General features: G+C 37.1%; 1 pseudogene across 1 annotated transcript; it reads right to left on the reverse strand.

Annotated features, from left to right (window-relative positions):
* Positions 1–11222: 11222 nt before the first annotated feature.
* On the reverse strand, positions 11223–13339 carry LOC309664207 (synaptosomal-associated protein 23 pseudogene; annotated as a pseudogene). Its single transcript has one exon. The product of its transcript is annotated as a synaptosomal-associated protein 23 pseudogene (transcript).
* Positions 13340–14439: the final 1100 nt, after the last annotated feature.

Below are 14439 nucleotides of genomic sequence, written 5' to 3' on the forward strand. Positions count from 1 at the left end.
TTCTAGTGCAGGAGTTTTGCAACCAGATTTCTAAAATACATAGTGAAACTGGTTTCGACACTAAACTCAAATAATTGATCTTAGGTTATGAATACAAATTATGAATAACCATAATATTATGAATAACCACAAATTATGAATAATCATAAGTCCAGTTTGGTTTACTAACATCTAATCCTCAGCAGAATGGAAAATGAAAAATATAGAATTCTATATTACATTTGCTATCAAATTTTAGCCAGTCTTGGAGACTCTCTTGGTTCTAGGACAAGGCCACATTTTGAAAGCAAATTCTTTAGAGTAGTGTTTCTCAAACTTCAGAGGACGTAAGAATCACTGGGAGGACCCCCCCAGACCCAGAGATTCTGATCCAGTATTTTGGGACTAGGGGCAGGGAATTTGCTTTTCTAATACAAGATGTTGTTGATGCTGCAGTCATCAGCACATTTTGAGTTGCACTGCCTTGAAACATACCCTGTTTATTTCCATTTTCATCATTGCTGTGTTCTCCATACCTAGTAGCTTAGAACCATTCATTATAATATAACTGAAGAGAGGTAAGTTATAAGAAATTTTGCTCTCTTTGCTCCTTGCTTGATTTTGAATTGTGTCCTTTGCTAAGTAAGCTACCACTGAACCAAGAATATAAAATAAACCCCTAAATTCTAGTAGTTAGAACATCAAGTATTAAGAATGTGCAGTTTGAATGAGCAAGACATCCTTGGTCCCTCAGTGCAGCCCTCAAGTAAAACAGTGCCAGGACCTGTTTTGATTATGATGTCATCATGGTGGCCAGAGCTCATTGCCCACAGAGTTTAGTGCGGTGACATTGGCTGCTGAGAGCGTTTTCTCATTAGCCCTTACCTGTAACATGCTTGGAGAATAGAGGGATACTTAAAATGAACTCACCCTCTCTTGGTTTGACCAGTCTCCATTTAATTGGAATAATTAGTTTTTCCCAAAGTCATACTGATTTAAAGGATATTTTTACTTTTCTGTAGATTTGAAAATTCTCATTGGTGAGGATCCCTTGAAGAGATGGCCACTCCCCAGGGCCAGAGAATGACACTCCCCGGCCCCAGGGCCTACCTGACTGCTGGCAAGAGGCCCAGTGCTACCACAGAGCAGCTTATAGCGTGAAACTGGCTTCTTCCAGAGCAAGTGAGGAAGAGAGGGAGAGCAGGTCATTTTGTCACTTATCTTGGAAGCAGTACCTCTATTCATGCTTCTGCCGTATACTATTTGCTTGAAGGAAGTCAGTAAGTCTAGCCCATATTTAAGGGAAGGGGGAATCACACAACAGTGGGGATGCAAGCAGATAGGGGTCTTTGGGGGTCACCTTAGAGGCTGCCTCCCATAAGAACACTTTTTTGAAATGCTCTCTAAATATACAAAATGAGCCAGTCTCCACAATTTATTCATCATAAAATTTCTCTGGTCAGTTTTAACATCAAACCGGCATACACTGCGATTAGCCTTAATCGTTGGCATGTCACAATACATAGTCCATTTTTCTAATTTGATAATACAGTTGAAATTTTTGATCACTCCAAATTTAATCATTTGTTTTGTTTTTCATATAAAAATTTTTTGTATAGAAAATTTTTTTAAAGTTTAGAGGAGAGTGTTGAACTTAAATGTATACTTTTATAGGTCTTAAACTCAAAGAAAATTATTTTCCATTTTGGGATGATTAAATGGTCCTCAGAAACTTACTTGTACTATGTGTTTGCTTACAGAACCTTTCAAGTTTGAGTACATAGTTGAACTTCCAGATAGTAATTTGGTAGAAGTAAAATGGTTAATGTTGACAAATTCACATAGAATATCGTCTCATGAGTATCCAGCATGGATCTCACACTTCATACACCCAGAAGGCCCACTTGAGACCAGGATGTCATGATGAGGTTCCTCCCTCCCCAGTAAGGACCACAGCTCAGCCAGCTGCAGACAGGGCTGATCAGCAGGTTCATGCTCTAAAAGCAGAGTTGCATTATCTCATTCAAACTCCCTAGTAAAAAATTATATTCTAGGTACGTTTCTTACCTTCATCCCAAAGGTACACAGAAGAAACTAGAGGAGAGTTTTCTGGATAGACACATCTGGTCCTTTTGTGTGAACTTCAGTCACTCAAAATGGGTATGCTGCCTGTAGAAACGTTTCAGCTTGCAAAAAACCTGGCCCAGTATCAGACTTCACTTGTGTTCTACACTGGTAGCAGTGAGTGGAGGGGAAGGTCGTGCAAGGACAATATCCTGCAGAGGAACACAGTCTTGCATGTAAGTGTCTCCTTGGTCTTGCCAAACCTCAGTTTCCGCTTCAGTAAAAATAAAGTAAAAGAGTGACCTTGGGTTAGGCAAAGTCTTAGATACAACATCAAAAGCACAAGTGATTAAATAAAGATAAGTTGGTCTTCATCAAAATTCAAACATTTTGAACTTCAAAAGACATCATTAATACATGAAAAAACAGGCCACAGATTGGGAGAAAAAAATTTCAAAGCATATATATGATAAATGACTTGTATCTAAAATATATTTTAAAAGCATACTCAATTACCAGAAGAGAAAAATGCAATACAAAATAAACAAATATTTTTGAATAGACATTTCATCAAAGAAGACATATATAGGAATGACCAAGCACATACATGATTCTCAATATTTTTAGACATTTTAGTAATGCAAGTAAAAAACACAGTGAGATCCTAATTCACAGTCACTCGAATGACTACATAAAAACACTGGACAATGTAACAAGTGCTGGAGAAGATGTGGAGAAATTGGAACCCTCATTTGTTGCTCAAGGGAATATAAAAAGATGCCGCTTTCACTTATTTGAAAATTAACTCCTGAGCGTCCATCCAAGAGAAATAAAAATATGTGTGTCTGTACAAAGATTTGTACATGAATGGTCATAGCAGATCATTTATAACAGCTAAAAAGTGGAAATAATACAAATGCCCATCCATGTTACAACACAGATGAACCTCAGATATAAGTAAATTCTAAAAAGCACAGATTATAAAATTCTATTTATATGAAATATCCACAAAATATAAATCTGTAGAGACAGAAAGTACATTAGTGATCACTTAGAATTGGAGTGGGAATGAAGAGTGGCTGCAGATGAACACGAGGGATCTTTATGTGGGGGTGGAAATGTTCTAAAGTTGGGTTGTGGTCTTAGTTGTACAACACTACAAATTTACTAGAAACTATTGAATTTTACACCTAAATTTGGTGACTTTTATGGTATATATATATATGTATATTTATACTATATAATATATAATTTTATGGGAATATATATGATATATATACATCAATAAAGCTGGTAAAAAAATAAAATGGTAACTTTCAGTGTTGTGGTAAAAAGTGGAGTTTCAGTGCATGGTGTATGGGGCTAGTTAATGAATGGCAGCTATTAGTATCACTATTGTCTTGATTTCTGACTCTTCTTTGTCATCATTTCGACTTCTTAACTACTATGTACGATTAAGAGACCAAACTTGTATGTACACTCAAAAAATGGAGTGATAACTCACCTTTTCCTGCCACATTCTTGTGCCATTTAGATAAAAAAGAAAATGAATATGTAATATCATCACCTACAGATGGAATTATGTCCATAATTTAATGAGACCTTATCAGTATTTGAAATTATTTTCCCTAAATTCTAATCCATGAAATAAAGGCACAGTCATTTCTGTTAGAAGTCTTCACTTCATAGTGAAACCAAATTATTTAATAGTATTTGCACCAACTGAATCTTAGGAAGCCATTTATATTTTTAAACATTTGGTAGTTTTCTTTTATAGCTCTTGTAAAATATAAAAATAAAATTATTTTAGCTTATAGTCTATAATTAGAGATACAATCAAGAAAAGAGAACAGAAACTGAAATTCTGATAGCAGAATGAATTTTATAGGCCATTAGAAACTTTGAGAGCCACAAATTTTAATTAACATTTTATGTTTGCAAGTTGTTAGAGCCGTTGCATTTTGCTGCCCTTCTATGTGTAAGAAGCATATTTTAAATAGTGAATGTAGAAAACAAAATGGGAAAAGCTCCACCAATAATCCAAATATTTCGCTTTTCTTTATGTATTCTCGAGGGTTTCTTCCAAGTTTTATGCTTGCTTCTTTTTATTACTGGGGGGCGGTAATCCTCTACTAGAGTGGGGTAAAGCAGTAAGAAAACACAGGTAAAACCAAATATTAAAAAAAATTTTTTTAACAAGAAAAGTAATGCTAAATATCTAGAATTTTGTTTCATTGCAGAGTTACTTAGCTCCTTGTTAGACTAAGGCTGGGAATCATCATGTTCTTTCACATTTCAAAATAGACCATGATAGTGTTGGGTACAGACAAGAAAATTCCCAAGTTGCTGAAAATTACCTTTCTGTTTTAAGTAAATAAACCCTGGAATCATCTATGGTTTTAAGAGGCAAGAAAAGACACTGCATGTACAAAAATTAGAAAATTAAAGCAACAAGAAAATACTACACAGTGGAGGCAATTGGCAAAATTCAGACCAATGTGCCCATTTAGGAACTCCTAATGAAAGTAAGGAGGAAGAGGAGGGTGGATGTGGGGAAGGTGGTATCTACTTCCTGCTGACACAAGGAGTGCTCTTGAGTTTCGGTCTCAAGCTCCCTTGGGAGATGAAGAAGAGTTCCTGAGTCCTTGGGTCATTTGGTAACAGTGACCTGTGACCACTCCTTTCCCCTGAACCCCCAATGTCTATTAGATGAAATTGCCCTTCTGGCTAACTCTTCAGTGATGTGTAACTCACCTTCTTTTCAGGGTCTTGTTCTTTGTTTTTTTTTCTGGACACTTACTGTTCTATCTGTCCAGTGTTCTCTTTTTGGGAGACACTTTCTACCCTGTTCATCTCTGCAATGCCTTCCATCCACATGATCTCTACAGAAGGTGTCATATTCTTAGCTGACGAACCTCTGGTTGATTCATCAGGGATGAGCTTCTGACCTAGGGTTGGATGATCACGATTCTTCCCTAGGAATCTAAAATGAGACTAAAATGTTTCACTTTCCCACTCCCATCTGATTCATCTCATGAACAAAAGACATAATCTTAGGTACCCACATTCATTGAAGGAACAAAAAAGCCATCCCACCCAGGAGGATAAGAATAAAGTACACACATATAGGGAAGCAGAGAAAAGAGAAACAATCTCTTTTTGTTTATTTTAGCAAATTCAAGTTGTATTTCTGTAATGTTATTTTGAGAAGACATATTTCTAATACCAAGATTGTAGTTACATGTCCATTGAGCTCACCCCCTTGTAAGTAGAGAGTATTCACTTTGTTTAAAACTTAAACTGTGTTCTCTTCATCTAAATATTCAAGCCAGTTTCACGTAGAAGCACTCACTTTTCTTAACTGCTGTTGAGATGTTACATAGATTCATACATTGAAAGACAGAGCTCTCAGAGAAGGATTTTTAGACAAATGCCACCCTTCTCAACGAGAGAGATCATTAAAAAAAATCACTGGAGATCAGATCTCTTGGCATCAGTCAAGTGAAGTCTTGCCTCCCTGTCCTTGCCAACCTATATGATATGTATTTGACATATCATATAACTAAGAAATCAGTTTTGTTGTTTAACAGCTAAGATTTTTGGAGTTTTTATACCACAACATAACCTTACCTGACCTCACTGGCGTGAATATTTATTTAGTTTTCATACTTTTTTTGACTTTTACTTACATGGAACTTATTTTATTGATATTTTATATGAGAATATAAATAAAAATAAATTTGCTTTGCATTTCATCACCACACAATTATACAATGTAATGTTGATTGGTTTTATCTATATCTATATATTTATCTGTATCTGTCTATCTATATCAAGAAGAGTAGTAGGGAATTATGTTGAGATTTTTAGTAACTTCTGTTTAAGCATAAGAACTATTCTTTGAGGGGAAGTCAGAATGGGAGTGAAAAACTGGAAACTGCACTCAATTGCAAGAAATACTAGCCCCAAAACAATTAAGGTTATGTGTATATCTATATATATATATAAAAAGGTGATATATATGGGAAATATATATTATTAATATAATATACAGAATATATAATAATTTAATATATTGTATAATAATTTTAAAGATAATTTAATGTAATATTAATATTTCACAATATATAATAATTTACTATAATATTAATGTATATATACTATTTTTATGAGAGGGAAATATATATATATATATATAAAGGTTATATATATATATATTTCCCTCTCATGAAAAACCAAAGGGGCAGCACTTTGTGGGTGTAGCACCTCCATGATATGATTGCAAGAGTCTTCTTAACAACTCCTCTATGAGCTCAAGAACAAAACAAAAAATCCCCACTCATTTTTGCTCTAATTCCCATATACATATATATATATATCCCTGATCTACAAATCTTGTAGATCAAGATCCTGCTACTCATTACACTGAAGTGTTGTATTTTATTTCATTGGGTGCTCCATCAATTATACTCTTTCACATTTTCTCCCAACTTCCATCAGAAGTGCACACGTACTTTGTTCATGGATCAAACACTGTTGATACCACTTTCATGGACATAGGAAGGTTTACACCAACCTTCATCTTCAGGGATTTCCATGCAGAGGCTGCATTGATAAGGAATGCATATTATCAAGGAACACTTGGCTCTGGACAAGATGGTAACAGCCATGTTATGAGATAAAAGGACAGACTCTGAATTTGGAAGCAGGTCAGAGTGTTATATGACACTGGTGGCTGCATTTTGATATGTGTGTATGTACTTGGCTGGATAAAATGTTGAAAGAGAGGGGAAGAATTTGGCCCACAAGTTGCCTATATACTCCTGACCATAAATAAGTTCTTATAACTTAGTTTGTATCAGAAAGCAACCTCCACAACATTAACATTGGTCACGGTCAGGTAGCATAACAAAAAGATGAAATCATGATATTGGAAACATTAAAAAAAAACGTGGAGCTGCTTATTTCATGAAATGTTGGGAAATTACAAGTTTTTTAAAAATGGCTTTATTGAGGCTACAAGTGTTATGTTAGACCTCATAATAAGGTCTGCTATGAAGTGAATATTTTTTAAAACTGACAAATTTAAGGAGAACCCGGCAGGAAGGGTGGGGAGTCTGCTTTAGTGAGGGGTCCAGTCACACCAGCACCACGTAACAGAGAAAAGCAGCGCACAGCCATTCTGTACTCCACAGAGGGACCAAGAGAGGGAGAAATAGAGTATACACATCAACGAAAATGCAACAAATTGGTAGAATAAACCGGAGTCTGGAAAGTAGTAGTAAATATGGTGTGAAAATATGAATGAAACTTACTGTTAAGATTCCCGGGAAAATCACAGAAACCCCTCAGGGGGCCTTAAGCTCTGATGTGTAAAACAGCAACTATATGCTCAAAGTACCAGAACAAATTGTGAACTTATCACTTCAGAAGTCAATCAGATCAAAAGGAAAATTCAACACTGGGAGCATAATGAGACAGAAATTCTAATTTACTTGACAGAAAAGGAGGCTCACTTTAAATCACCATGTGGATAGCAGGATTTTAAAATGGGCCAAACAGGCTAGAGAAGAACATTTCAGTAGGAGAAAAATGCCCTAATACACTATCTTATCTATCTTATATAAGCAAGCTCTGGAAACTTTTTAAAAATAATAATTTTCTTGAAGTATAACTAACCATAATGGGTTGAATAGTGTCCCCTCAAAATTCATGTCCTCCCAGAACCTCAGAATGTGACGTATTTGGCATTGGGGTATTTGCAGATGTAATTAAGGTAAGGATTATGATGAGATCCCATTAGATGAGAGTGGTCTCTAAATCAAATGAGATTGTCCTTATAAGAAACAGAAAAGAACACACACAGAGGCGCAAAGGAGAACACCATGTGGAGATGGAGGCAGAGATTTGAGTGCTCAATCCAGGCAAATGCCAAGGATTGCCAGCAACCACCAGAAACTAGGGGAAAGGTATGGAACAGATAGTCCCTCAGAGCCTCCAGAAGGAACTAACCTTGCCCAAACCTTGATTTTTTGACTTCTGGCCTTCCAAAACTGTAGAGAGAAAACAATTCTGTTGTTTTAAGCCACCAAGTTTGTGAAAATTTGTTTTGGCAGCCCCTAGGAAACTAATACAGATTCTGGTACTGGGAACTAAGGTGCCATAGTAACAGATACCTAAAAATGTGGAAGTGGCTTTGAATTTAGGTAATGAGTAAAGGCTAGGAGAATTTAGAGGTTGGTGATTGGAAAATCCTAGATCATCTTGATGAGAAAGTAGAAATATGATGTTAAAGGTGATTCTGGTGAGAGCTCAGAGAGAAGTCAAAAGCATTGTAAGGAAAGCGTCTCATCATGAACATCCTATTGTTCATGAACAGAATCTTGATATAAATATAAATATGATTATAATTATAAATATAAATCTCTCTGGTGAGACTTTAAAAGGAAATGAGGAACATATTATTGGAAATTGGAGAAAAGGTAATTTTTGTTATAAAGAGGCAGAAAACTTGGCTGAATTGTGTTCCTTCATTCTGGGTGGAAAATAGAACTTACACGCAATAAACTTGGATATGGAGCTGAAGAGATTTCCAAGCAAAGCTCCTTCCTGCTGATAGTAAAATGCCCGAGGAAAGAGAGAAATTGAACAAGGAACTACTAGGCAAAAAGGAACCAGCCCTTGATTATTTGGAAGGTTTCAAGCCAATCCAGATTACAAAGTATGAAGAAACGAGGAAATTCAGTTTTGGGAGGAAGTGTGCTGGGGAGAGAGGGCCAAGGTGTGGCTGGAAAACGTGTTGCAGAAGAGATTATGTAGGTGACTCCTGGGTCCAGTCAACCATCTCAGCAGAAGCCCGGAATAGAGATGGGGTTATACGGGGAGATTCAGTGAAGAACTCTTTTGCCTAATGGAGTAGACCCCCTTGACACACACCAAAGACCAATGTGGTTTTTGAGAATGTTACATCAGCAGAAACACTGCCAGCTTCGACTGAAGGGAACAGAGACAGGAAGAAATGAAGGGAGACTATTAAACTCCTGAGATTTTACAAACAGGATGTGGGACTGATAGAACTACTTGGCTACAAACATGGGCTGACCTTCAGGAAAAAGGATGAACAGTTCCAAAGACAGAGTGTGGACATGGAAGTAGAGCCCAGAGACACAGGCTTAGGGCCAGGGGCCAACAAGGCCACCACCATTGGCCCAAAGGACAGGGCATCAAGCCACAGAGAATCTTCTTTGAAACCTAATGGGATTTGTCCTGCTGGGCTTAGAGTTGCTTGGTGACCCCTTTCCATTCCTAGATGAAAACGAGAATGTCTGTTCTGTACCTGTACCACCACTCTATTCTGGAAGAGAAAGTGTTACCAAGTCTAAGACCATACTGCTTGCTGCACGACAGACCAATAATCAAGAGACGAGTTGTAGGGGCAAAGAATAACGACTTTATTTGGAAAGCCAGCAGACCGAGAAGATTGTGGGCTTGTGCCCCAAAGAACCATCTTGCCTGAGTTAGAATTCAGGCTCCTTTTATACTAAAAGGGGAGGGAGTAAAGTCAAACACTTCCTAGTTCCCATCAGCCTCTGGAGGGGATGTGTTAATATTTTCCTCCCTGCAGTCATTCACAGGTGGGCCTGATCAGGATGTTTCCTGTGAGCTAAACAAAGGTATTTTAGCTTAATACTCATTACCTGGAAAGCAGGGTTCCCAGAGATGGGCCATTATGTATAATTTAAGCTTATAGGCAACACCCCTTTAGTGATTAACTTGTAATAGAATACAAAAGATTCTTCCATATTACAAAAGGTTGTTTTCTAGTTTCACAGGTCCACAGGTGGGGAGACAGTTTTTCCAGGCATGGACCATACTACCCAGAGTCTCACCCATGCCTGATTTAGATGATGAGATTTGGGACCTTTTATGTTGATGATATTTAGGTGAGAGTTTGAGCTTAGAGTTGATGCTGGGATGGGTTAAGGTTTTGGGGGATATTAGAATGGGGTGAATGTACTGGGCACATGAGAGGGATGTGAATGTTTACTATCATGTAGGAGCCGTTACTCTTTATTGCTCTTTTATTCAGAGTTTTACTAAATTTTTTTGTTTATTTTTCATGTGAACTTTCGAATTGGTTTGACTAAAGCACCTCACCACTCACCAAAACAAAAATGAAAGCCAAAACTGTTGTTATTTTAATTGGGATCACATTGAATGTATACATTAATTTAGGAATAACTAATATCTTAATGATACTAGGTCTACTTAAAACCTATTGTTTAAGACTTATTTACCTGGCTAATTTATTATTGATTCCCTCTTCCCTTCTATCCATATTTCTTTTTTTTATTTATTTATGGATCTTTGCTTTATTCAGTTTGTCAAATAAGAGCTGACAAAATTATTGCTTTCCACCCCCCAAAAAGTAGTCACAGAAGCACATCACTTATTTGAAAAAACAGTTTCCTTAGCTACAAAATTTAATTGTAGGGATCAAACAGTGGTTATTGGTCAAACCAATCAACATCAATAGCTTTGAAGTGTGCAGAAGCTAGTTTTTAAATAAAGGTGACAAATACCAATCAAATTCTTATAACACTGTTCAAGATCTAAACAAATGTGATTCTGGAAGTTGAATACAAAAGGCTAAGAGAATGATAGTGCAGTCATCAATAAGTAAACAAAGACATAATTTTCTAAATCATTTTTAGTTAAACAGAATACATTCTAGTTTTAAAAAAAGTTTAAAGCTACATAAAACTCAGTAATCTAACTATTTTCTACCTGAGATCAAAACAAGTTTTTTTTTTCCTATCTAAACATAATTCTTGGCATTGAGGTAAATCTGAATTCATGTGATATACTTTGTCAAACTTTTCAAAAAATTTTAAGCCCTGCTGTAGAGAGAAATTCTCATATTATATATACATATTTACATATTTTTTCTTCAAAGACTAATGACACATTTATGAGGTTAATAGGTCTGTAATGGGACCATGATACTATTTTTTTTAATTAATTAATTTATTTTGGCTGCATCGGGTCTTCATTGCTACGTGTGGGCTTTCTCTAGTTGTGGCCAGCGGAGGCTACTCTTCATTGCGCTGTGCCGGCTTCTCATTGCGGTGGCTTCTCTTGTTGCAGAGCACGGGCTCTAGGCGTGTGGGTTTCAGTAGTTGTGGTGCATGGGCTCAGTAGCTGTGGCTTGCGGGCTCTAGAGTGCAGGCCCAGTAGTTGTGGCTCACGGGCTTAGTTGCTCCATGGCATGTGGGATCTTCCGGGACCAGGGCTAAAACCTGTGTCCTCTGCATTGGCAGGTGGATTCTTAACCACTGTGCCACCAGGGAAGTCCAAATGATAGTACTAATAATATGAAAATAAAAAGCCATTCATTTATACCATGTATTCCTATATGGTGCAAAATGAAATGGGATCGTAGAATTTATGTACATAAATGAATCATGAAGAGTTCAGAAATTAAGCTCACTTTAAGAAAACTCATTCTATTCTTTGTTGAAGCAGAGGTTGCACAATTGTGATGTATAACAAAAATGTTGTGTATATAGACTCCAAAACCAAGCATTGGCCTAAATTGGCAATAACTGCAACTTAAATAGAAATTAAACCCAACTAGATCTTCACTATGGTTATGCAACTTCTGGCTTTAGGGTCTGCAGGTTTTACTGAGGTAACAACCTCTTATCTCTTGCCTCTCCTCCTTGTGCCTGCCCCCAGTGCCCCCAGCTTCCTTTTACATGGCTGTCTTTGGCAATGCTTCCAAATTTTGAAAGCAGAAGAACCTGCTAAGTAAATGGAGAGAATGAAAAATAACACTATATATGATGTATGAAAACCAACCTAAGAGTATGGACTGAGAAAGAAAATACTAGAAGGAAAACGAAGCAGCAGTCTACCCTCAAGGGAAAAAGATAAAATAAAAGAATAAGGGGGCTGTTACTCCTAGATCTTCTTCCACATCATCTCCCAATTAGAAGAGTGTGGAAACAAAATTTCAAACTCTGGAAAGGTAATGACTTTGAAGGAGGAGCTAGGGAAATGAATAAATGATAAAGAAGTACAGGGCTTCCCTGGTAGCGCAGTGGTTGAGAATCTGCCTGCCAGTACAGGGGGACACGGGTTCGAGCCCTGGTCTGGGAGGATCCCGCGTGCCGTGGAGCAACCGGGCCCGTGAGCCACAACTACTGAGCCTGCGCGTCTGGAGCCTGTGCTCCGCAACAAGAGAGGCCTCGATGGTGAGAGGCCTGCGCACCGCGATGAAGAGTGGCCCCCGCTTGCCACAACTAGGGGAAGCCCTCGTGCAGAAACTAAGACCCAACACAGCCATAAATAAATAAATAAAAATTTTTAAAAAGAAGTACAGCAGTAGCTTTAGCTGTCAATGAGTTTCTTTGCTCTGGCATTGGCATTGTCAATACGATCTTTGTTGGTGTTAGCCTTTTCTGTGATCCGTTCTATTTGTCGATTTTGAGCCTCAATCTCATTGCCCACGTCCAGGGCCATGTTTTTTAGATTTCCTAGGATACTTCCCACTTGATTCAGGTTCTCTTCCATTTCATCTTCCCTGGCATCATTTGTTATACAATTACATGGGCATATACAAAGGCCACAGCACTAGTTTAGTTCTGTTAAAGTCTTCTCTGCTTCTCTCATGTCTTTGTTTATTTGGTCCATGCCTTCTTCTGTGTGTTTTAGTTGTTCCCCTTGTTCATCCAGCATAGTGATAGTCTTGATTCCTGCATCCTGAGACTCAATGTCTAAACCCAGGATTCTCCTCGTACTTTCCGGAGACTCATCAGTAACCTGGTTAGCCCTCAGCTGAATTTCTTCTGCTGACAGATTATCCATGATGAATTAAAACTCTTGATAGGTGCAGAAACTGAAATGTAGATATTCAAGCAGTTCTGGCCACTCCCTTCTGGCCGCAGCAGCTTGGACACCTGCAGGCCGGACTCCCACCCATATTTCTTGAAATCCTTCTCCTTTTTATGTCTAGTCTGTTCATTTATTATCTCAGTTCTAGATATTCTAAAAGATATAAAGTAGAATCATATTCTGCTCTCAAGCTGTCTATAATTTCATAATGAAGATAAGGTATCTGCATTTATAATTCAAATCTGAGAGATAAAATAGTAAGTATCCCACAAAACAGAAAACCTTCTTTAGAATCTAAACAGCCTATAATGAAAAGCAAAGCTCTCCACTCCCCTTTCCTATTTATTGGACTGTTTATTAGAGTAGTGCACCAATGGGCAGTGGAAAGTGGATGTGTATGAACTTTGGAATAGCCAGACCTGAATTAATTGCCTAAGGGGTAAGGGCTAGGTAAGGAAACTTGAGTCAAATTTTGGAACCAGTTCTCTTGCTTTCATAATGGACATCCCCATATCTTCTTTTTAGAGCTGTTGAGGGATGAAAAGAAATACACTTTGTAGCATATCTATTATATAATGCATGCCCTTTAAGTCATACTGTCTCCTCTGGTACACTTCTCATCTAAATTCAATGAGCCCACTGCAATGGACACAGCCCATCAAGGAAAAATGTTTAATTTAAAGGTACCCTGAGAACTGTATATCTGTGTGTTGTTTGTATATCCTTCTTTAAAGCTATAAAAAAAACACTTGAAATTTCAAAACATTAAGTATCATGACTAAAAATAAAGTAAATAGAACAAAAAAGACTTATGTTCTATCAAATACAAGTTTTCTTCATGCAGGTTTTGTACATTGCTTTAAACATTCGTCATACTTTTGATTTTTTTGCTATTGTTCTTTTATGAAAATGAAGTGATTTCTTCCATGTATCTTCTCAATTGTTGTTGATTACAAATGTATCTTTTTATAGTGCAAGTCTGTCTAGAATAGAATTCTTTAGCACAGGCAAAAGTGACACAAGTATAAATGCAGATTTTCTTCTGCAACTCAGCCTAAGTTAATGTAGACTATTAATCCATAGCTTCTTACCAGAAGTGCATTAAGGGAGTATATGTCTAGGATATAATTATACTGCAGATCTGTTGATGATTGTAAAACTATTGATCTCCCTTCATTCATTTTATTTTATCTTCTTAAATTTGTGTGGATTTAACCATAAATCCAAAAGAAAAGTTATTGCTGTCAGGGTTGGGGCTGTGTAGTAAGTATATAATAAATTGTTCCTGTGGACCACAAACTTCTTGAGACTTGATCTGCTGAAGTGACAAATGGAAAGATAGCATCTATTTTAAATATTAGCTGCTAGTGGGAGAGGCAGGATCAAAACCACAATGTCCACTGTGTGTGGGGGGGGCGGCCTTTTTAACAGCTTTACTGACATATAATTCACATACCATAAAATTCACTCATTTATTCAATGTTTTTCAAGTACAGTAAC

The sequence above is a fragment of the Balaenoptera physalus genome (assembly GCF_965194825.1).
Source record: "Balaenoptera physalus genome assembly, chromosome: 7".
NCBI lineage: Eukaryota > Metazoa > Chordata > Mammalia > Artiodactyla > Balaenopteridae > Balaenoptera > Balaenoptera physalus.